The sequence below is a fragment of the Pleurodeles waltl genome, chromosome 2_2 (genome assembly GCF_031143425.1).
Source record: "Pleurodeles waltl isolate 20211129_DDA chromosome 2_2, aPleWal1.hap1.20221129, whole genome shotgun sequence".
In the NCBI taxonomy this organism is placed as follows: domain Eukaryota; kingdom Metazoa; phylum Chordata; class Amphibia; order Caudata; family Salamandridae; genus Pleurodeles; species Pleurodeles waltl.
This window is the reverse complement of record NC_090439.1, coordinates 806,125,995-806,150,007: the sequence shown is the minus strand read 5'-3', so window position 1 is coordinate 806,150,007 and position 24,013 is coordinate 806,125,995. Positions and strand designations below refer to the sequence as shown.

Sequence of the window (24,013 nt, the reverse complement as noted above, 5' to 3'; positions counted from 1 at the left end):
ACTGGAGTTGAGGCCCAACTGCGTTTTTATCAAAAATAAAAAATACAAATATGGAAACGAGCATAATTTCAAAGACGGTGGAAGCGAGCGAGGGGCGGGAGGAACGGAAAGAGAACAGGGTGTTGAAGTGAAAGATGCAGAAAACATAAGCTAAGCTGTGAGGCAAACACTATGCATAATTTAAGCATACACGTTAAATATATCTCTCTGTAAATGCACGCTTCGCAAAAGTCATGAAAGATGTACATCTTCCTTTTTTCCCGCTTCGGAAGAACTATAGTGGTCAACTATGCTTATATTTAGTATTCGTCAAACCTGAACGGATGATGTTCTACTTAATTTTTAAAGCAGTCCGTAGCTATTTATATGTTTAGTTTTCAACCAGTCAGTGTCTTCTTCTCTTAGTACTTTACTATGTATTGGGTAGAGTACCCCTAATCGCCCATAACTTGGATGTTACAAGTCACTAAGTTGTAAGAACCCCAGGTACCATGAGCTACCAACTGAGCTGCACCCTGCAATGGGTTTTCATTGTGTGCTGAGTATTGACCAATTCATATGGAGAAATATGTTGAGAGTAAAATGGACATCACTATGTATGTATTTCTGAAATGGGCACAAGGTACGAAGTATGGGAGCAGTGGGTATTTGTACATCTCTGAATTTGTAGCTACCTGTATGAGCATTTGATTTAGAGTTTATTTTTCAAAATGTCCTCTTTCTTACACACATGCAGTGAAATCTTATTGGTAATATTAAATAGCCTACTATTCAGTGCTCCCATATGTCTTCTGCTAAAAATGGTACGTCACTTGTGTGGGTAGGCCTAGTGCCTGTGACAGGAAATGACCCAAAATGCAACATAGACACATCACATTTATACACTGAAAACTGACATGTTTTTCGCAAAGTGGGTAGCTGCGGATTTAGGCCCTAGCTTGGATGGCACCTAGGGAAATCTAACAAACCTGGATATTTTAAAAAACTAGACACCTATGAAAATCCAGGATGGGATGACTTGCATGGATTTCACCAAGTTGTTTTACCCTGAAACCCTTGCATACTGCAAACTTTGACTAAAAAAACACATTTTCTTCACAGTTCTGTAATGGAAAGATCAGGAATCTGTAACTTCCTTCCACCCAGCATTCCCCTAAGGCTTCAGATAAAAATGGTACCTCACCTGTGTGGATATGCTGAGTGCCTGCGACAGGAAACGGCCTAAAACACAACATTAGTACACTACATTTTTCCGCTCAAAACTGTCCCAAGATTTTGCAAAGTGGGTAGCTGTGGACTTTGGGCTGTAGCTCCATTAGTTCCTTTGGAAACCTAGCAAACCTGTATATTTTTGAAAACTAGGCACCTAGGGGAATCCAGGATGGGGTGACATGTGATGATGCTCTGGGTCCCTATTCTCATCTTTCTTCTTTAGATGAACCTTTTTCGGATGCTTGAGAAGTAAAGGAGAGTTAAAATCTACCTTTAGATTCAATTAACAGAGTAAACTATTTGGTCACACATTGATTCCAGGAGGCAGAAGATAAAGGTTAAACATTTATTACACATTAAGGGCCATAATGATGTAAATTAATCTAAAAAATCTGCTGTAAAAGTACAAAATCTCGAATGTGAAGTAAAGCTTTGAATGAAGTTAAATCGTATAAGCATAAGGCACATGAGAATTTCAGTTGAAGCAATACAAAAGATAAGAAACAGAATCTGAAGACCTGTACACAGGTTGCCGTCCTCTTGCCTAATCATTGGAGAAATTAAGTTAATCAAAGTATCCTAAACTAAACTAAAGGAAAAATCTAACTAAGTCTTAGGAAAGATAAGAAAGTGTCAGCATAACAGAAACCTCAGTAGGATTTCATCCAGGATGGGGTGACGTGCATGGCTCTCACCAGATTGTTTTACCCAGAATCTCTTGCAATCCTCAACCTTTGACTAAAAACAACTTTTCCTCACATTTCTGTAATGGAAAGTTTTTTAATGTGTGGGGAGGTACAAACCTCAATCCACCTAGCAATTTCCTAAGTCTTCTGATAAAAATGGTACCTCACTTGTGTGAGTAGGCCTGGTGCTCACTGCAGTAAAAAGTCCAAAATGCAACATGGATACATCACATTTTCCATGGAAAACTGAGCTGTTTTTTGCAAATTAGGTTGCTGTGGATTTTGGGCTTTAGCTCAGCCAGCTCCTAGAGACATCTAGCAAACCTGTACAAGTTTGTAAACTAGAAACCTAGGGGAATCCAGAATGGTGTGACTTGCATAGCTCTCACTAAGTTGTTTTACCCAGAATCTCTTGCAAACCTCAACCTGTGTCTAAAAACACAAGTACCTCAAATTTCTATGATGGAAAGTTCCAGAATCTGTGGGAGTCACAAACTTCATCCACCTAGCATTCCCCTAAGTCTTCTGAAAAATATGGTACCTCACTTGTGGGTAGGTCTAGTGCCCCCGACAGAAAACCGCCAAAAACACAACATAGATATATCATGTTTTTAAACTCAAAACTTACCCATTTTTTGCAAAGTGGGTAGATGTGGATTTTGGGCCCTAGCTCAGCTGGCAGCTAAGGAAACCTAGCAAACCTGCACATTTTTGAAAACTAGACACCTATGGAAATCCAATATGGGGTGACTTGCATGGCTCTCACAAGGTTGTTTTACTCATAATCCATTGCAAACCTCAAACTTTCACTAAAAAAAACAATTTTTCTCACATTTCAGTGATGGAAAATTCTGGAATCTGAGGGGAGCCACAAACTTTCTTCAACCTAGTGTTCCCCTAAGTCTTTTGATAAAAATTGTACCTTACTTGTGTGGGTAGGCTTAGTGCCTTCAACAAGAAAAGCCCTCAAATACAATGCGTAAATATCAACATTTCCTGTCACAAAAATGATCAAATTCGGCAATGAGGGTAGTGGCATTTTTTAAGCTGGGGATGGATGGCCACCCAGGGAAACCTGTCAAATCCAGCCATTTCTGAAACCTACATGCCCAGGAGAGACCAGGGTGGGATGCTTCACGTGGATCCCACAACGTTTTCCCACCCACAGTGCCTTGCAAACCACAAACTTTGCCCAAAACTGCACATTTTCCTTGTATTCCTGTGACGTGAACTTCCAGAACCAGCATGAATCCACAAAATTCCTATCACCCAGTCTTCTCCTACTTGTCTCGATAAAAAATGCTAACTCACTTGTGTGGCTAGACCCAGTGCATGTGACAGGCAAGCATCAAACCAAGGTTATTAGGAGTTTCATGGATCGACTCTCATTGACCATGGTTTGATTTGTGCCTGCTGAGGGCACTAAGCCAAGTCACCCAAGTGGTGTCAGAAAGACATTTGTGGGTCATTTGAGGGGTGAGATTATGCCCAATGCCTAGGTTGGTCACCTCTACCCATTTCTCTACAAAAAATCCCTGGTGTCTAATGGGCTTTCTGTTACCTCAACCTCCAAGGCAAGATTGGAGCTAACAACCTCCAGTCTGCCTGAGGGGGGCGCAGAAGGACCTTTGGTGACGGAGTGCATTAGCCCATTACCAGGGTGGCACTCCCTCTCCAAATATAATCCCTGGAAGTCTTGGCGACTTTCTGTCCCATCTGGGGGGCAGATTGGAGGAAAATGCCTCATATCTTCCCCCGACAAGGGGTAGAAAGACTGCTGGGGGTTGTATGGGAGGGAGAGGGGTGTAATGTCTGGGATGCCCATTTTGCACTAAAAAATTCCCTAGTGGGCTTTTTTCCTGCCCCTTGCGGGACAGATTAAAGGTAAGAATTCTATGGGCGTGGGGGGAAACATTAGGCATTGAAAGAGGGGCCACTGCCCCCTCACAAAATAGTCCCTGAGGTCTAGTGGGTGGATCCTTGCTTGGGAATTGCCCTCCTGCAGTGATCCCCAAGCAGGTATCTACTGGAAAATGGTGCCTCTCCCCTGTCTGAATTGGTGCTTGAGGGGCTGAGATATGCCCCTTAGCAGCGATGCAGTGAAAATGAAATGGGATGATTGGCTCATTTCACTTTCTGTGTAATGCCACCACGTGCACCGATCGTCATTACATTGCAAAAAAAAAAAAAAGCCTTGTTCTGCGTGGGGAAGCTCTTCCCCACGCAATGGGTCTCGCGTTTGCTCAAGTTAGAGCTATTAGCTTTGTAAATTCCTAACTGGACTTTTCTTGCCACATAAATTGAAAATGAAAAGTAAAATAGTTGACATAAGCAAGCCAATTCAAAGCACCACAGCCGCCATGTGCAGGAGCCAGAATGAGTGATGCAAAAGGAAAAAGAAGTTTGCTCGCAGTCAAACATATCGGCAAACATGCAATTATCCATGTAACAGGGTCGGTGTCGAAGGCGGTAACCAAACCGCCCCATGAGGGACAAATGTAAAGTATTTACCAATAAAAACAAATCGTTTTTGAAAGTCAAGCCAATGAACAAGTGATAGTGATGAGCTTGTGGTGGGCGTGGTTAAAAGCCCACAGATAGAATACAACAGGTCAAAGCTGTTGCGCATTCGACCTAATGAAAAAGTTGGACACGTCCAACACTAGTCTTATCATGTTGCTTTTTTCCCAAAGCACTGATAAAGCCAATCGAGCTCACCTTTGCGAGACCTATTGGTTTTGTCAATCTTTTTTGCCATGTTGTACAACTGCACGCTGCTGTGCATCATGGTCCAACATAAAATAAAATAAATAAGCGCTATGATGGAGCAAGCGTTGGTCATGCCATAGCACTTCGTTTTTTTTACTTTCAGCCATGGTGCATAGCAGCCATGATGCTGTACATGGCTAAGAAATAGCACAGACAAAGCCAATAGATCCTGCTTAAGAACAACCTATTGGCTTTGCTATTGCTTGTGGTTTTTAGGCAAGGGTTGATTAAGGATCGCAGGAGGTTAATTGTGCTGGATTCGAACTTTATTCACCAGTTTCAAAGAATATATTTATATATATATATATATATATATCTATTTATATACATATAAATAGATATATATATATGTTTGTAAATTATACTTCAACACATCTTTACAATTAAGTCACAGAGGGGATTTGAATACAATCTCAATAATCAATGAGAAAGGAGAAGCAAGAGCTGATCCAGAAATAACCCTCAGATTGGATACAGTTACGTGCTTCATTTACCAATTGATCCTTCCTTACTTGTTATATATCCCTGCTACCCACATGGTAGTGGATCCTTTCAAATGCTATGGAGTTTTTTGTGCAGCATGCATCCTTCCTATTTGTCATGGAACTATCATTTGAGCACATCACAGTAAGAATCACTCGTCAAATGTGCACGTTGTCTCACTTGAGGAACCAGCAAATAATCAATCTGTCTACTATATAGTTATACTTTTGTTTACTAAGTAAGGGTAACCCTGTACCTGGCAGGGTAACCCTGTACCTGGCAGGGCTTTCAAAAATGGAGTGAAACTCTTAAATGTTCCTCTCCATGGAAATCTTTAGTAAAAGGAAAAAGATTTATTTGGTTTAAAGGGAAACCAGAGTATAGTTTCATGGCTGCCGTCTGCTACCTGAGCGCCCTCCACTGGAAACAAATCACCTTCAAACTACTCACCCACACGTACAAGGCCATACACAACATAGGACTGGCCTACCTGAACCACCGCATTTCTTTCCACAACCCCGCCAGATCCCTCCACTCCACCACGCTGGTCCTGGCAACCATCCCTCGCATTCGTAAAACCACTGCCAGAGGACAATCCTTCACCTACACCGCAGCAAAGAGCTTGAACAACCTCCCCCCGCACCTCAGACAAAACGTGTTGCTCACCATCTTCAAGAAGAACTTCAAGACGTGGCTCTTCAAATGAGACTCCCCCCCTGAGCCTTGAGACCCTCACGAGTGAGTAGCCACGCTTTACAAAAAATGATTGATTGATTGGGTCTGTGGTGCCAAGAAATACCATTCCACAAATTGTCAGGGTGATTTAGTTTACCTTGTCCAGCTTAGAAAACCCTTTAAAATACAACCAATGTATAATAATTGTTGTAATCCAGTACATTGACAAAACACTTGTTGCCACAACAAGAAACAACAGGAGCACTCAAAAGCGACATGGAATTATGGGTATGTAAATTTAATCGTAGGTCACGCGACAGGAGAGGCTGCACCACAATAGTTTCCCAGCTCAAGTCATAATGTCTGCTCCGTTAAACCTCCACATTTTGAATGGTGCCTCATATGGGCTTTTTTTGAGGATCGGAGGCATCCATGAAGAGGATTTCTATATGCCTATGTCAAAGCATGCTCACTGGCTCATTGCTATTCTTTCTGAGGAAATGTAGGAACCAATGTATTTTGAACTTAAAGCCTATAATGCTGTATCAGCTGCTGTAACCAAACAGGTATTGACAAAGAGTAAAACAGTTGACATAAGCGAGCCATTTAAAAGTGCAACAGCTGCCATGAGCGCGAAGGCGAGACCCAAAAAGAAAAATAAGGTTGTTGGCGGTCAAACATTTTGACAAAAGTGCAATTATCCATGTAACAGGGTCGAGATCCAAGGCGGTAACAAAACTGCACCAAGGAGGGACAAACATAAAGCATTTACCAATAATAACAAAGGATTTTTGAAAGGCAAACTCATGAACGAGCGATAGTGATGGGCGTGGGGTGGCATGGTTAAAAGTCCACAGATAGATTACAACAGGCCAGAGCGCTTGCCCACTCAACCTAAAATGGAAATTCCTCTGGTGTCTGTCCTCAGCTCATGAGGACTGGTGTGGAGGATGGCTTGGAGTCATCCTCCACACCAAAGGGGTTAAAATGTGTGTGGCATTTTTAACAAAATACAGCAGTACAATCATAGTCATCAACATATTCTCCTAAAAGTTTCTGCTCTGTTATTTTAGAGATAAAAAAGGCTGGCTTATTTTTGTGCTGGCAAAATAGTCACCTGCTTAATATGTCCATTCAGTAATTCGTTTTTCCTAATTTTAACATGTTTGCTTTGTGTGGCTATGGTTGAAAGCCAGTACCCACTGCTATGACATATAACAGCTGTTAACAGTGAATTATGGGGATTTTTTTTCACTGAGTGTTTTTTTTTTACTTGGGGTTCTGAGTGTCACCAAATAGACAACAAAAAATGTAAAACATCCCATAATTCACTTTTTAAGCATTTATAATTTTATGTTATGTATGGCCTCAAAAGCATCTGCCATTTATAACTTGGCTTTTCCACCCTGTCCTAGAAGTGAAACAAATACATGGTCTCCTTCTACCCAGTCGCACCAGTGTCTGTGACTTTGTAGCACTGCTCTGACAGGCTTGCAGAGAGCACAGTCTGACATAGCAACAGTGGGTAACAGGTTTTATTAATCATCTATAATTCTATATATTCACATCTCTTTCCCTAGACTTAACATCAGTCTCACCAACACCGTCAACCATTACACAATATAGGAATGTGCGGCATAATATCTCCGCAATTGTAACCCTACTTTCAGCCTTAAAGGTTAACTGGTGCAAGGTATTTTTTTATGAGGATAGACTGCAGAGGTTTCCACTTTCCTGCGTACCCTGAAACGAAGTATGCATAACTTCATTGCAAGTCATAGAAATTAATATTTGGCCTCCTATTTCTGCAGAAGGCAGCGAGAATATAAAACCTGCATTCCAACCATAAATAAAACATTAGTACACACAGACATCTTTCTTCTTTTATTGCTCCTCGTGGTCAGATAATTATTGTCTTGCACAGCAAGGTTGAATAATTATTCCCTAGCACAGTGAGTTTAAGATGAATGCACGGTTCTAGTGTTTCCGAATGGTTTGTTAGTTTGAGGTAAACAAAGTTTTTAATACTCAGAAGTGTGAAAGCGTTTGTGTGTGGCTGAGTGTGATAACAGAGTTTACAGAGTGCTGAGGTTGGAGAACAGCCGCATAAATGTTGTCAAGAATAAGTTTATGTTATATTTCCGCACATTAGACTTTGGATGGGTACATTTTCTCAATGCCTGAAGCATAGGTAGTTACGGTCATGGGCAGGGCTACGAGACCAAGATACTTAGTTGATTGGCTCCAATCCTGTAGGACACAAGAGAGCTGCCAACAGCCATAGTTGTGCATGTGGTGGAGCTGATAAAAAGAGCAATCATAGGCAAGTAGTGCCTTGGGCCTGAACATTTACCTTAGCGATGTGTGGTATGTCATTAATGGAGGTGGCCATTTCATAGACTAGGCCTGTATCTTTCAAATACAGATGTTGGCTTTGAACATTAATGCATCCCTCAGCGCTGTGTGGTACAATGGGTAGTACTACCGAGACAGCAATTTTGCAGGATGAGTAGCATTCAATTGTAACCGATGAATGTTAGACCAGGCAGATTTTGTGAAGGTAATGCTTTTGTTTTATATCTATATATTGACAATTAGCTGGCGGTTGTTGACAGGGTTAGAGCACTTTTGTGGTCAAATGACGATTCTAACTAGAGAGAAAGATGTTTAGATGAACAAATTAAATATGTTGCAAAAAAGGCTGTCAGTATTACAGCAATTAGGTCAGAAAATGGAGAATACTGTAGATTTGGAATGTTGATTTTTTCAAGAGAATGTATGGCAAGTAATGTGTTATGTACGAGAAAAGTGCTTTAAGTTGATCAGGAGATATACTGGTCAGCAGCTGATGCTTAGCCAGATAGGACAGAACCTAGGGCCATATGTACGAACACATTTTCCCATTGACACAGAATGGGAAAAACCCTTTGCTACATCTGGTCCCTAATGTTGTAGGAAGGGATGCTACAAAGATTTACATACATTTACAGGGTAGAGGTGTAAAGGATAAAGTCCATGGGATGGAAGATGATGGTTCCAAAAAAAGATGAGACAAGGTAGTTTCAAAGTGCTCAATGAGATATTTGCCAAAGCGGCTTTTTGTGTACCCGCCATTTCCGAATAAAAATAGCAAAGACCTAAGAAAGAATCTGGATAAGGTCTGAAGAACTGCTGGAAGTTTTGTGGACAATCACTAACATATTATATATAACAGAGGAAGCTTAGCTTTCTCAAAGTTCAGTGGATATCTGTGAGTTGTAGCGTGGATCGAAAAAGTAGTGCACTTGTCGGGGAATGTCAATTCTATATTATCTAATTATTTTGATTAACAATTATCTAAATTTGGTTGAGTTTTCAAGTACAGAAGTAGATCCATCTGATTAAGGCATGTTTTTTAGCAAAATATTCATTAAAGATGTGTTGAGGTAAACAAGTGCTTTCCGTGTTATTCAAAAAGCACCAAAGGATATCTTGAAGAATTTCAGTGAAAATGTTTTTGCAGGGCCTGGGTGAATATGGGGTAAGTTTCTAGGTAGTGGTCAGGAAATTCCAAGTGCACATTTAATGCAGGATTATAGATCTTGTGGGGTGCAAAAGATTTCATTTTTCTTCCCGCAGTGGCAACAAGCTCAAGTTTGGAATACACAAGGAGAATGGGGAGCAGGAGCCACATCAGGTATGCTGTAATTGAGGTCTTTCATGTACTCCGTTAGAGCTGAGTAGCAGACCTGCTCAGTTTATAGGAAGGTAGGGAGCAATAACCCAAGATTGTAGGGTTTGGATATTGTCATGGATTTTGAACAGATTATTTAGCTATTCCTGCTCCCGCAAGTGTTACAAAGGAGTTAAGTTTCAGTATTCAAGAAACAATTTAGGTGGATCATAAAGTAAAGGAATTGTTTCAGAAAGGGACAATAGTATAGATTCAAGTGAGTGAAAGCTTCTCCATATTTGTAGTGGACAAAAAAGGAGAAAGGAAATAAACTGGAATATCTTTAAGGGACTTAAATGTACAAGGCTTCCATCATCTGATAAAGGCTTTAATGAGAGAGAATTGGAGGACTTGACTAGATCTGAGTGATGCTTATTTGGCAGTTTGTCATGTGAAGGGAGCATCAAGATTATCTCCAGTAACTTTGTAATATTCTTGGAGGTTTAAATACCTGCTGTTTTTTTTAATGCAATGGTACTTCATGAAGTTCATGAGTCAGGTGGTTGCTTATCTGTGATGCTTGGGAGAGGGGTTGTTTATCTACATGATATGTTGATAATGTTGTAGGGAAATACCATTTTTAAAGAAACAAACTCAGTCATCACTCTATTTTTTATAGGATTAGACTTTGTACTGAACATAAAGAAACTAGTTTAGTACCATCTCAGATGCAGTTTCTAGGGGTTCATTATATAGACAGAATGTGTTTAGAAGTTACATGACAGGAAATTGTAAAAGAAAATCACAAATAACTGAAACTGGAGTTGGATGTAGAGACAGTCTTTTTGAAGAGGTTTACTCATGTTTTGTGGTTGTTACCATCTTCGCTTCTAGCAATATTTCCAGGGCTCCTATATTAGTAGGCACTTCTGAGGTTAAAAAATATATATTTGCACATGGAAATGCTATATTCTAATGACATGTGCTTTACTAAAAGATCTCTGGGTTGGTGGTGGAGCTGGATGGAAGTCAGGAAGGTGGGAATACTTGATGTGGAGAAGTAATTACAAGCAGAAGGTGGTCCATGGAGGAGAGACAGTTGCACATACATTGTTTGGAACTCCCAACTGGAGCGTTCTTACTGACACATCTAGCAAGAGAGAAGGTAAGATGCAGCATCATGTTGAGAATGGACAATGTGTTGGTGGTCAGGTATGTGAAAAGCTGGGGCTTTGATAGTTCTAGCAGAAACACTGAAAGATCGTTGGCATTATTGAATTTTGGCTATAGATTTTTAAAGCCAGCCTCACTAATGTAACTGAATGAAAGAAGCAGAATCACTTAAAGTGTAACTGAGACAAAAATGAAATTTTACTTTTGGTGGTGCCAATGAGTTCTTAGCCAGTGAGTGGTTGGCAGATGCGCTGGTCACTTCTCCGCCACTAGTCTTGGTGGCCAGAAATGCGGGTGTAAAAGTTGGTCAATTTGTTTTTAACCCCTAATTTTTTTCAGTCATGGGCACATGGTACTTTATTCTACGGCCATTACAGAAATTCATAACTTACTACTGTTATAGTTTTGTAAAACTGTGGCCTCTGCTTTGATCAATTCAAGACTAAGATACACTAACAATCTTTATCAAGGCCATGACAATTGTTTGTCTAGCAATCCCTTCTTCATATATCTCTGAAATGTTGTGGGGCTTAGAAACATTCTGATTCCAGCTGCGTAGGTCCTAAATATCTTACTGGCAGATTTTAGCATTACAGTTCAACTAGAAATCTGAGATCCTCCAATGCCAATGTTTTGACATTTTTTGGGTTAGGCTTGCTAGAAAAGGAGGAAAGTCCTTTGCTTTTTTAGCAGCAAAGGCAAGGAATAAATTGCCTCTCACTCGTTGTCTTACTATCAGGGAGGGTCTTTTCATAAAACATCTGAAACCCTAGCTGTTTTTCACACTTTAATCTTGTAGCATAGTCAGTATATCTTGGTACAGGTGGTGCCAGGACGCCCTTTGGATCAGCTGCATGTGCTTTATCAACTCTGTCATTCATTTATTCTATAATTCACAGTTGAATACATTTGCAGATTCCACATATTCGTTGGAAAAACAAGTTAGCAGTGGATTGCAACTAGAAAGTGTTTTTAAATGTTAAACAAGGATTTCGTTATCCAGAATGAAGATATTTGGAGTACATTTGGGGTGGACGTGTTTTCAAGCAGATGTAATATTCAGTTGCCTTGGTTTTTCAGTTGCATTTGCAAAGGATTAGAGTGGGGTGAATCTGTATGCATTGCCCTAATTTTTAATGATTCTGCAAGTGTTAGTCTGTGTCAGGATGCTCAGGAGAAGTTAGTTATTAATAATTTCCAACATTTTTGCCATTTTTCCCGGATTTGATGCCAAGCTTTTCAGGGAATTTTCGGGTATTTGAGAAAACCTCATTTTTTGTATAGTCACCCAATTTCTTTTCTTGAATTGTATTGCTGGTTTTAATACACTGCACACTGGGGCACTTCTGTCCAGTACCCAGTGTATGCACTCTGATGCCTAAATCATGTAAAATATGGCTAATCCCTGATTGGCATATTTAACTCTCCTGTAACTCCATAGTATATGGTGTAGAAACTACACCCATGGCATGGAAAGCAAAATGTTACTTGAAGGCTGCTTCATTTATTGTGCCATTCATTAATGTGGCAACAACAACATGTATTTAGGCCTAACAATGTCACCTCACTGCTGCATTTCAAACCTGTCAAAATAATCCCTTTTGACAGGGAAAACCTTTCCTTTTTAAAATAGTAAGTCACCCCCATGTACAGCTTATAGCTCACAAGGTAGGGCACATGATATTTAAAAGTAGGGCAAGTCTAAATTTAATGTTACAATATCTCTTCATTGATAACCCCCCAAAGTTATTTTTACTGTGGAGGGCTCTGACTGCCCTATAAAATATAATTTCTGCTATTTCAGTTTAGAGACGAGCTAGGAAGATGATTCAACTACTATTTTTACTTTTCAGTGGTTTTAATTGATGCGTTTACAAATAGTATATATATATATATTTGAACTTACCTCACAAATACTCACCTTATTTAGACTAATAATGTGAGGTAATGGCATGCGAGGTAAAAGCATATGTGTGCTAAAAATTTGCAGGGTAAAAAATGTGTAAAGGCTTGCAATGTGTTTACCTGCGTTGTTCTGTTCTACAACCCAAAATCAGGAGTTTTTATACACATTTTGCGCATAAACAATTAGTTAAACAGCTGATTCAACATGCTATGATCATGGTTAGATCACATTGGACAAATCAAAAGCCAATTTGTAATGACTAAAACCCTTAGCACTAACCCATTTCTTAAGGTAAGGGAAATCTTCTGTTGCTTCCTCAGCAACTGCTCTCCAGAGATGTAGAATACAATATGAAACATTTCTCAAAGTTTCATACAAAATGTTCTTCTGCAGTCCTACATCAGAACGTCCAGTGCTTTCTAATAACTGTTGCCATTTACATCACATCTCTCTGTGCTCCATGGAATCTGTTGGGAGAGAAGACTCGCAGTGAGTCACTGATTGAGCGGGCGAATGAGCAGGAGCAAAATGAGCAGGACACTAGAAACTGTATCCATTTTAGTAAAATGGTGTCTTGCATGAAAATGTGGAATAATTATAATGCATTATTAATCACATTTCTAAACCATATAATTATGTAGTTTCAAGTGCAGCATCATTAGTTCTTCAGTTAAGACTATGGGGGTCATTATGACCCTGACGGTAGGTGGTAATATGGCGGTAGTAGCGCCAACAGGTTGGCAGTACATACCACCACATTATGACATTGGTGCGTTGGCAGCCAACCTGCCAATTTACCATTCCTACCGCCATGGTGGTAGCAGCCGCCGGGCTCGAGATAACAATCTTCAGTCTGTCGGCCGCTATTGTACCGGCGGCGGCATTTTGAGCCTGCCTACCGCCATGGTTTTCGTGGCGTTCGCAACACCACGAAAACCATGGTGGTAGACCATACCAGTGACAGGGAATTCCTTCCCTGTCACTGGTAGGAGGCTCACCCACCCCCCCCAAATACTCCCCAGATGCCCCACACCCCCCCTCCATTCATGCTACCCCCCTTTCCAATCCCCCATGCCCCCATACACACACACACTTGCAGAAACACACCACGCACACACCCACTCATACTGGCATACACGCATTCATTCATGCATACATCCATTCATTTTCACACACATCTGTACACACATTCACACTGACATGCAGACATGCATTCACATTTCCATTTTTGCACGCTTTCATACACATGCATACACCCACGGCAGCAACACTACACACACAGACGCATTCAAGCACACACTCACACATTCATGCACACAACACCACACACACACACACACAAAACACCCGCCATCCCTGTGGGAAGCCCAACTTACCTGCATCCAGGTTGTCTTCCGGCAGGTGACGGGGCGGGGTGCTGCTACCGCCAGCAGTGCCCGCCAGCAGAACACCATCAGGCCGTATCATGTGTCATGATATGGCTGGTTGCGGTCTATTGGCGTGGCAGCGCTGGTGGTCGCAGTGCCACCTTACCACTATCCGCCTTCTTGTGGCAGAAGTCCGGCTGTGGTCATTATCTGACGGACAGATGGTAGCCGCCATTGCCTTAATGAGGGCCTATATGTGTTGGAAATTGCCTTTCTGCAGGGTCACCTCCAAACATTTTGCCTTCCTCCTTCTCTTTTTATGACCTCATTTTTGCTAGCTTTAGGACTCTGCACACTTTACCACTGCTAATCAGTGCTAAAGTGTATATGCTCTCTCCCTAAAACATGGTGACATTGGCTCATGCCAAAGTGGCATATTTAATTTACTTATAAGTCCCTAGCAAAGTGCACTACATGTGTCCAGGGTCTGTAAATTAAATACTAATAGTGGACCTGCAGCACTGGTTGTGCCACCCACATAAGTAGCCATGTCTCAGGCCTGCCACTGCAAGGCCTGTGTGTGCGGTTTCACTGCCAATTCGTCTTGGCATTTAAAAGTAATTGCCAAGCCTAAAACTCCCCTTTTTCTCTATATAAGTCACCCCTAAGGTAGGCCCTAGGTAACCCATAGGGCAGGGTGCTGTGTAGGTAAAAGGCAGGCCATGTACCTGTGTAGTTTATATGTCCTGGTAAACCTCCTAAATTCATTTTAATCAATCAATCAATCAATCATAAGATTTATAAAGCGCACTAATCACCCGTTAGGGGCTCAAGGCGCTGGGGAGGGGGAAGCTACTGGTCGTATAGCCATGTCTTTAGGTGTTTCCTGAAAGTTACGAGGTCTTGGGTCTGGCGAAGGTGAAGCAGTAGGGAGTTCCAGGTCTTGGCGGGCAGGTGGGAGAAGGATCTTCCTCCGGCAGTGGTGCGGCGGAAGCGGGGAATGGAGGCGAGGGCGAGGCTGGCAGAGTGAAGGTTGCGGGTGGGGGTGTGGAAGGTGAGTCTTTCATTGAGGTAGGTTGGGCCTGTGTTGTGGAGGGCCTTGTGTGTGTGGACGAGGAGTTTGAAGGTGATCCTCTTTGGTATTGGTAGCCAGTGTGAGTCTCTGAGGTGGGGGGTGATGTGGTGGCAGCGTGGGACGTCCAGAATGAGTCGGGCGGATGCGTTCTGGATTCTTTGCAGCTTTGTTTGGAGTTTGGTTGTTGTTCCTGCATACAGGGCGTTTCCGTAGTCCAGTCGGCTGCTGACCAGGGAGTGGGTGACAGTTATCCTTGTTTCGAGGGGAATCCACTTGAAGATTTTTCGGAGCATGCGGAGGGTGTTGTAGCAAGAAGAGGAGATGGCGTTGACCTGCTGAGTCATACTGAGTGTGGAATCCATGATGAATCCCAGGTTGTGTGCGTGGGTGGTGGGAGGTGGGGCGGATCCTAGGGAGGTGGGCCACCAGGAGTCATTCCATGCTGAGGGGTTTGCTCCGAAGATGAGGATGTTTGTCTTGTCTGTGTTTAATTTGAGGCGGCTTGCTTCCATCCAGCTGGCGATGGCTTGTAGTCCGTTGTGGAGGTTGTTTTTTGCAGCTGTAGGGTCTTTTGTGAGGGAGAGGATTAGCTGAGTGTTGTCTGCGTAGGAAATTATCTTGATGTGGTGTGTTTGTGCGATGTTGGCGAGTGGGCCCAAGTACACGTTGAAAAGCATGGGGCTGAGAGATGAGCCTTCGGGGATGCCGCAGATGATACTGGAGGCTTCTGATATGAATCGTGGAAGGCGGACTCTCTGGGTTCTGCCTGAAAGAAATGATGAGATCCAGTCGAGTGCTTTGTCGTGGATTCCGGCGTTATGGAGGCGTGTACGGAGAGCGTGATGACAAACCGTGTCGAAGGCTGCTGAGAGGTCCAGGAGGATGAGTGCTGCTGCTTTTCCTTCATTGAGCATGGTCCTGATGTTGTCTGTGGCAGCGATGAGTGCGGTCTCGGTGCTGTGGTGTTTGCGGAACCTGGATTGGGAGGTGTTGAGTGCCTTGCTATCTTCCAGGAATCAGGATATTTGGCTGTTCAGGATTTTTTTGATTACTTTGGCTGGGAACAGGAGGCGGGAGATTGGTTGGTAGTTCTTCGGGTTGTCTGGGTCTGCCTTGGGTTTTTTCAGCAGGGCGTTGACTTCTGCGTGCTTCCAGCTTTCTGGGAAGGTGGCTGACTTGAAGGAGCTGTTGATGGTGTTGCAGAGGTGGGGAGCGATGATGATATTTGCATTATTGAAGATGTGGTGTGGGCAGGGGTCCGATGGTGATCCGGAGTGGATGGAGGCCATGGTGTTGGCGGTGTCTTCATTGTTGACGGGGTTCCACGTGTGGGGGAGGTGGATGTTGCTTGGGGGATTGGATTTGTGGGTGTTTGTAGTCAGCTGGTGGGTCTTGGGGTTGAAGCTGTTGCGGATTTCTTCTATCTTTCGACGGAAGTGGGTTGCGAATGAGTTGCAGAACTCCTGTGATGGCGGGCGTTCGTTGGAGCAAGTCTTGGGAGCGGAGAGCTCTTCCATGATGCCGAAGAACTCTTTACTGTTGTGAGCGCTGGTGTCAATGCGGTTTTTGAAGTGGGTCCTTTTGGTGGTGCGGATCAGTTGTTGATGTTTGCGTATGGCATCCTTGAATGCGATGTGGTTGGAGTTGGTAGGTTCGCGATGCCAGGTTTTTTCCAGTCTGCGGCATAGCCGTTTGGATTCCTGTAGGTCTGGGGTGAACCATCTGACCTTGATTCTGTGGAGGGTGTTTGGGGGGGTTTTGAGCAGTGCAAGTGTGTTGGCGCAGTCCTCTATCCAGCGGTTCAGGTTGGTGGTGGCTGTGTTGGGGTCTGTGGTCTCGGGGGTGGGTCCCGGGCGAGTGTGGAAATCAGTTGATCCGTAGATATTTTTCTCCAGTTGCGTCGGGGGAGTTGTGTGCGGTGGTGGTGGGTGACTGGCTTCTGGTAGGAGAAGTGGATGCATCGGTGGTTTGTCCAGCTGAGTTCGGTGGTGTGGCTGATATAGATGTGGTTGGTGGCTGAGAAGACGGGGTCCAGTGTGTGGCCTGCGGAGTGGGTGGGTGAGCTTACGAGTTGTCTGAGGCTGAGGTTGGCGAGGTTGGCCAGTAGGTTGGTGGTGTTGGCATCATTGTTGTTTTCTAGGTGAAAGTTCAGACCGCCGAGGAGGATGTATTCTGTGGAGTCGAGGGCGTTGGTGCTGACGATGTCGACGATGACTTCGCAGAAATGAGAGCGGGGGCCTGGGGGTCTATAGATCAGCGTTCCTTTGAGGGTGGTATTGGCGTTGATGTGGATTCTGAAGTGGAGGTGCTCGGCGAGGTTGAGGGTGTCATGGGTGCTGGTCGAGACTCTGATGGTGCTTTTGTGGACTATGACTCAAAATTGCACATTTAAAAAAACTTCGAAAATAGTCTGGTTCCTAATCTATTGACGACATAATTTACTCTATATAGCTCCATTGTGCACAAACGACCCTGCCCTGCAACATCTCCTGCCAGAGCTTATGGAGGATGAATGTTTATGTTGGTGTTCGAGGGCCAGCAATTCTGAAATCATTTGGGATCTTGTCAGGTCGTACATTCACCTAAGTCTAGCTGCTTCCTGGATAAACTTTCCCCTAATATCTGATTTGGTGGTGTCCCACACTGTTTGTCTACATCACCTGTGTCAAAGAGAGTCAAGTATTATGTATGCGTATTGCAGATCTTGGACACTAGTGACGGGTTTCGGAGGAGGGAATTGTTGAGGCACCATTTTCCCTGTTATTGTTTCCCGACTCCACCTCCCCATAAAGGGTCAGCAAGACCAGGCCATGGTCAGAGAGAGTTTGGGGGAGTTGGTCTGCCTCTGCTGTAGTGTGCTTCAGCCTCGTATTCAAAATAAGAAGGTTGATCCAAGCGTAGGTGTGATATGCTCCTGACTATTGGAATTTATCTCTAGTGAGCAGGTTGTGTGTACACCAAGCATGGAGCAACCAAGGGTGAGAGCCAAACCCACCTGTCCAAGGACAGCGCCAGGGTCCCACCATGGTGCTGGCGTGAATTATCCTGGGAGGTGTACAGACAGAGATTGAAATCGTCACACGTTATAAGAGGACCTCCAGCAAAAGCAACTATTGTCTGGAGGGTGTCCCTTAAAGACTTGTCTTGCCCAGAGTTTAATGTGTAGATTGAAGACAAACAAATAAGGCAGCTCTCCCAGAAGCCATTGGCTACCACCCATTGGCTCACTTTATCTAACCTAGGGGTATGTTTAGAAAAGAGCGCCAGGCTAGCAGGTAGGATTGCCATGCCTACTTTCTTGGACCAAGAAGATGCATGGTATTGCAATGGCAACGCTTTGGATCACAGTCTGCATGCGTCTATCTCTAAGAGATGAGATTCTTGGAGGAAGCAGATATGTGCTTTAATGGAGTTGAGTTTGCCCTAGATGCATACGTGTTTAGAGCAATTATTGAGCCCTTTGATATTATAAGTGGCAGTTTCCAGTTAAGTATATGTTGTGGTTATGTCACAGGGAGAGAAAAAAAATGTCGACCCAGCCCCAGATACATAGGGGATCATTACGACCTTGGCGGGCGGCATTATGACATTTCCGCTGGTCGGGCGGGCGCGAACCAAGTTTGCGCCCGCCAACCCAGCGGGAATGAGGCCGCAACATAGGAGCCAGCGGTGTTGCGGCCTTGCGACGGGTGCAGGTGCACCCGTCGCACTTTTCACTGTCTGCTATGCAGACAGTAAAAAGCTGGCCGGGGCCCTGTTAGGGGGCCCCTGCACTGCCCATGCTAGTAGCATGGGCAGTGCAGGGGCCCCCAGGGGCCCCAGGACACCCCTTACCGCCAGCCTCTTCCTGGCGGTGCGACCGTGGTGTTACTGCCGCAGTCAAAATATGCCGGGAGGCACCGCCAGCCTGTTGGCGGTGCTCCTGTCGTTTTGGCCCTGGTGGTCATAAGACCGCCAGGGTCATAATGACCACCATAGTGTGTGTGTGTGTACAAGCGTGAGTGGTTGTCAGTGTGCAAACTATCCCCCGATCAAAACTTCCCAAACTGTGAAACATTATTCAACCAACATTTGGTGAAAACAAACCCCATAGAGCAAGCAAAGTGAGATAGCATACAATATGCATGGATGCTTCCACCTTCGTGCAAGAGAAAAAAAATAGGGGGGTTATGGGCAGTGATGACACAATGAAGTAACCCCACTAGTCCCAGACAAGTGGTGAAAGCCCCAAATAGCAGTAGGGATTCCTGCGAGGCAGGTCTACCACCCCTTGCTAAAGAAGGGCCTTCACAGTCATATGATTATTCTTCACCGGCTTTCCCACCTGGTCACCTGCCAGAAATGTTCCAGAAGTTTGGCCTTGCTGTTTTTTATCTCTTTGGAACTCGTCGGGCACCTCCCCTTGCACCCAGAAGCTCTTTGCTAGCCAAAGCCACCAACTCAAGGCACATTGCAGACCTCCATGGATTCATTCAACAAACTGCCAGCTGGAAAATTCAGAATCTGTTTCACTTCCTGAAGTTAGGCTGTGCCGTGGGTGCAGCCCTCTCAAATACAATAATGCAAAACATATGGACCCACCAGTATTTTGCATTAGACTAGGAACTGTATAACAGGCTTGAAGTTGCTCTGTTTTGCCAGGGTGGTAATGGATAGATGCTGGAAGAGAAGCAATTGAATGAGATGGAGCATCTCTGTCAAACTAAGGTCACAGTCTTCTCTTTGTCCCTCAATGTGGGTTAGGACATCCAATGTGAGTTCCAATGATTTGTGGAGTGACATCACCCTGTGTGCCCTGTCCATTAGAATGCTACACTCCAAGATGGCTTCCAATAGGTCAAATGTTGGTCTGACAAGATATGTTCTCAAGGGCTTCATATTTCTCCTGTAGGCTAATTTGCTGGCTCTGTAGTTGGATGATAGGTTGCTGCAGTGCTTTGCGCTATTCAGTCTGTTTGTCCATAGATTGTTCAGTTTGTGCCACCTGTTCAGGTCCTCAACATTCCCTGACGGGTACGCAAGTAGTGCTAGAGGTCCATCTTGGCATCCTCAATGTCACCCCTGATCTCTTGAACGAGTTGGAGGAGGAGGACTTTAGCGATGCACTGGTGAGGTCCTCAGACACATCTGACAAACCCTCTAACATGGGTGGCACCAGCTCATCACAGCAGGATTTGCCCTGCGATAAGTGTTGAAGGAAAGATGTGGTGGTGGAGTCTTTTTTGCCTTGACACTCAGCCATGTCTCTGATGCCAGATAGAGGCTGTCACTGATTACTCGGCGGGTGTTTCCCATTGGTCGTCACTCAAGGTCTTTCAATATGTGGGGGTGCTCACCTAAGGGGGGTCCACCCAAGGGCCACTGATGTTGCCTTGGTACGTCTAACCAATCCATGTAGCTGGTGCACCATGAAAAAAAGTGATTCCGCCCCCAGAGGACCAGGAACAACCACCTCAATGGATGTGGCCAAGCTGTGACTTTGCCGGGTACAAGAAACAGGTTTTCCCTTCCTGGAGCTTCTCTGCAAGCACAAATACATGTCAGTGACCCTCTGAAATAAGGTATCTAGCCTTGTGGAATTAATTGTTGGATATAGCCTGCAGCATTGTCCTGTTGGATGATTCTGAGCTCTGAAAAAGAGTAATAAGTTCAAAAGTAGAAAACTTGACTAGGGAAAGGTGCAAAACTTACCTGGATAGTGCAAGGACTTCACTGGCTGTGAAATGTTGGCTTTTCTCACTCTGAGATTTACCTGCTAAAACCAATGGATTAAGCAGAAATCCATCCAAAAACTATCCAGCTTCAATAGACTTCCTGGGATATAGCCTGAAGCCTTGCCCCACTGGGGGTTTATGACTTTTATTTTTGAATCTAAAACCGTGAGTAAAATCTTTGACCGGGATGAACCTGCTTGACATATCCGACCTGCCCTCCATTGCGGGTGGTCTGAAATCTCACCTAGGTCCCAGTCACCCATCCATGATCAGTGACCACTGATTGTTTTCTTTTTTCCTGGCAATTTTTGCCTTAACCCTTTAAAAAATGATATCTCCTTTTCCCGTTATTGGACTTTTTTGTCTTCTCGGTGTCATTTGCTTATTCAATTTTACTCTACTTTTATCAATTTGAGTGTCACATTTTTTTAACTTTTTAACTGTTTTAGTACTACTAAATGCTTTACATGTTTACACATTTTTGATAAGCTAACCCTGTCTTCCCTGTGCCATAGCTACTATGGGTTAAGCTCAGTTTTAAATTACTGAAACATTTGCCTGGACTTAACGGGTTAGTGACTTTATTACTGGCAATGGACTCCCACCCACCGCAAAAAATAATTCAGTTTTTTACGGATCACCAGCAGAATATCTGAAGCAAAATATTGTGTGGACAGAATATTGTGGCAAAAATATTGAGGACCAAAATATCGAGAAGACAAATGCAAAGAGGTAAGTATATATTTACTATTCTTAACTCAACATCTACATACCTTGAAGTTGTATATATCGTCAATGAACATATGTAGAGTTATGAATAGTAAAGGTTTGCTTACCTTTAGAAACTTACCTTCATAATATTTTTGTCCTCCATATTCTTGACATAATATTTAGTCCCATGATACTTTCAGTTCTGATATTCTGGCTATACATCGTTTCTTACAGGGTGTTGCAGGGATATCTTCAGCTGGCAGCATGGAAGACTTCAGGTGATCTTGGCAGGTGTCAGACCATTCCGCAGAAGCTTTGGATCTCATTAAGAGATCATGGGATCCAAGAAAATCTAATGAATTTAGATTGGCTTGGTGTAAAGGGCTTTGTGTGTGGAACAGAATGAAAATCCTTTTGGGTTTCTGTAGTATAGGAAATTACTTTCTTATCTGAGTTTTTTTGAGAAAAGTATAGGATGTACCACAGTGAATTTATTTTGAACAGCAATTTGTTTGTGTCATTTTATGGAAGATGATGTCTCTGAGGATCAGAACTGGCTTGTGATGTGATTGATGAGGAGTATTTGGGTGATGAAAACTCCCTTGTCAAAATATATTTCGTATGGGATATGAACATGGTGTTGCGCTCAATGATTGCTTGAAAGTGAAATGAGACTGATATTGAAAAAGGCATTTCTGAAGTTATCAATAATGTTCTGTGTTATGACTAACAGAAGGGTGTCAGGTGTAAATTCTCTGGCCATAATGGCTTTTAGAAAATGGGTTACTGGTTGACTGTGATATGTGTCCTGGTTAAGCAGCAACCACAATCCTTGTCAGCGTAAGGCTCAAGCAGAACCCAAATTAACCTGAGCTCACTCTTAGGTAGCTTGGCACAGAGCAGTCAGGCTTAACTTAGAGGCAGTGTAAAGCACTTGTGCAACACTTCAAACAGTAAAACAGTAAAACCAGCAAAAGAAATGTCCCATACCACATTACAAAATAGAGGATAGAGGTTAATTTTATAAATAAAACAAGAACAAGACAACAAAAATCCACTCAGTAGAACAGGAGCTATGAATGTTAAAGTATCAAACTGCAATGTAGCGCCTAAAATCATAAATCGACAACCATGGCTATCTTGTCACACTGGACCGGGTCAAAGTCAAAAGTTCAGGCTGGCCGTGATGAAACACGGGTCAGATACAGTCCCAGATTAGTCCCACTGAAGTTTTGCCTTCTGAAGTTTTGTGCCAAGAGTCCTGTTCACGGTGGAGGGGCCCACAGGGAGCAAGGAGAGGGTCGTGAGAGGAGGTCCACGTGGCGCAAAGAACAGGCTGAGCATCACAGATAGGCTAGCTGGAGATTTTCAATGGCAGTCCTCCATAAGTGATCGATGCTTGCTGTCCAAACAGATTGGCTGGTAGTGGCTTGTGCTGAATTTCGGTTAGAGCAATGTGGTTCTGCTACAAAAAGGTCCGTTTACGGTCTCAAGGAGCCCAAAAGCTTGATTTCCAGAGCTCGAGAGTGACACCAATGGTCCAGGACCAGAGAGGCACCACTTGGGGTCAGGAACTCACTGAAGATGGGTCCAAGAGCTGTTGGGGAGCCGTTATTGTCCCTAAGGCTCTGAATAGGAGGCCAGCAAACTAGACCCTTGAGTCAATCTGGGGACCTGGGTTCAAGATGAAGTTGCAGGTCTGGTTCTTTTTCCCCAGGCAAGAGGCAGCAGATCAGCACAGTAGGACAGCTGTTCCTTCAGAGCAGCAGGCCAGCAGAGTGGCAGTCCTTGTAACAGCACAGCAGTCCTTCCTGACAGAGTATCCACAGGTCCAAAAGTGTACTGCAGAGTTGGTGTCTAAGGTCCTACCCTTATACCCCTGTGCCTTGGTCCTGGAAGGTAGGAGAAGCTTGAAATGCGTGGAATTCCCTTCCTTCTCTGCATTGCTCCAAACTGGCTGCAGTAACAATGTGGGATTGTTAGGCCTTTTGTGTGAAGGCAGAGCAGCGACTATTCAACTGCAAGTAGGGCTGTACTAAGCTCCATCCCCCATTCCTGCCAGCAGATGGCCCATTCAGGCACACCTAATCCCACTATTGTGTGACTGACTGGCAGGAATTCACAGGGTCTGTCAGTCAAACCCAGTCATGTGACCCAAGGTAGACTACAGGCACTACATGCTAAGGCAAGAAAATGCCAACTTTCTAAAAGTAGCATTTTCAGAATTGCTATTGGCATAGATCATTGCACTATGAATGCTGTTTTCTGTGGTTGCTGCACCAGCTAGGCATTTTATGTAACTGCTGTGTGCAGCATGACCTATATACTGTTTTAGCTTCTCTAGATTGTTTTGTGCTATTTCTAGGGTGCCCTGCTGCAGCCACCAATACTTTCCTCAATGTTTTGCTATATTTCCAAGGTGTTTGCTGTCCGTGCTCTGAATTCTATATACAATTGGGGTGCCCCAGGTATTTTATTTTTCCCACTATGCCTCTAGTTACCTGCTGTGGCTGCTGTGGTCCTGGATATTTAAGGGAAACTGGGGCTTCCCAATGTATTTGCTTCATTTTTTTTGCATGTTTCCACAGTA

The 24,013-nt window shown here is 43.6% G+C and overlaps 1 long non-coding RNA gene and 1 other non-coding gene across 2 annotated transcripts in view; both read right to left on the bottom strand.

Moving 5' to 3' along the window:
* Nucleotides 1–5,416: 5,416 nt before the first annotated feature.
* Nucleotides 5,417–5,532, bottom strand: LOC138283150 (U5 spliceosomal RNA). Its single transcript, XR_011201088.1, has one exon. It is a non-coding gene; the product is annotated as a U5 spliceosomal RNA (small nuclear RNA).
* A 6,943-nt stretch (nucleotides 5,533–12,475) lies between these two features.
* LOC138274024 (uncharacterized) overlaps nucleotides 12,476–24,013 on the bottom strand; it is a 221,182-nt gene continuing 209,644 nt past the window's right edge. Inside the window, exon 4 of the long non-coding RNA XR_011200363.1 lies at nucleotides 12,476–13,023. This is a non-coding gene — a long non-coding RNA (uncharacterized lncRNA). The remainder of the gene's footprint in view (nucleotides 13,024–24,013) is intronic.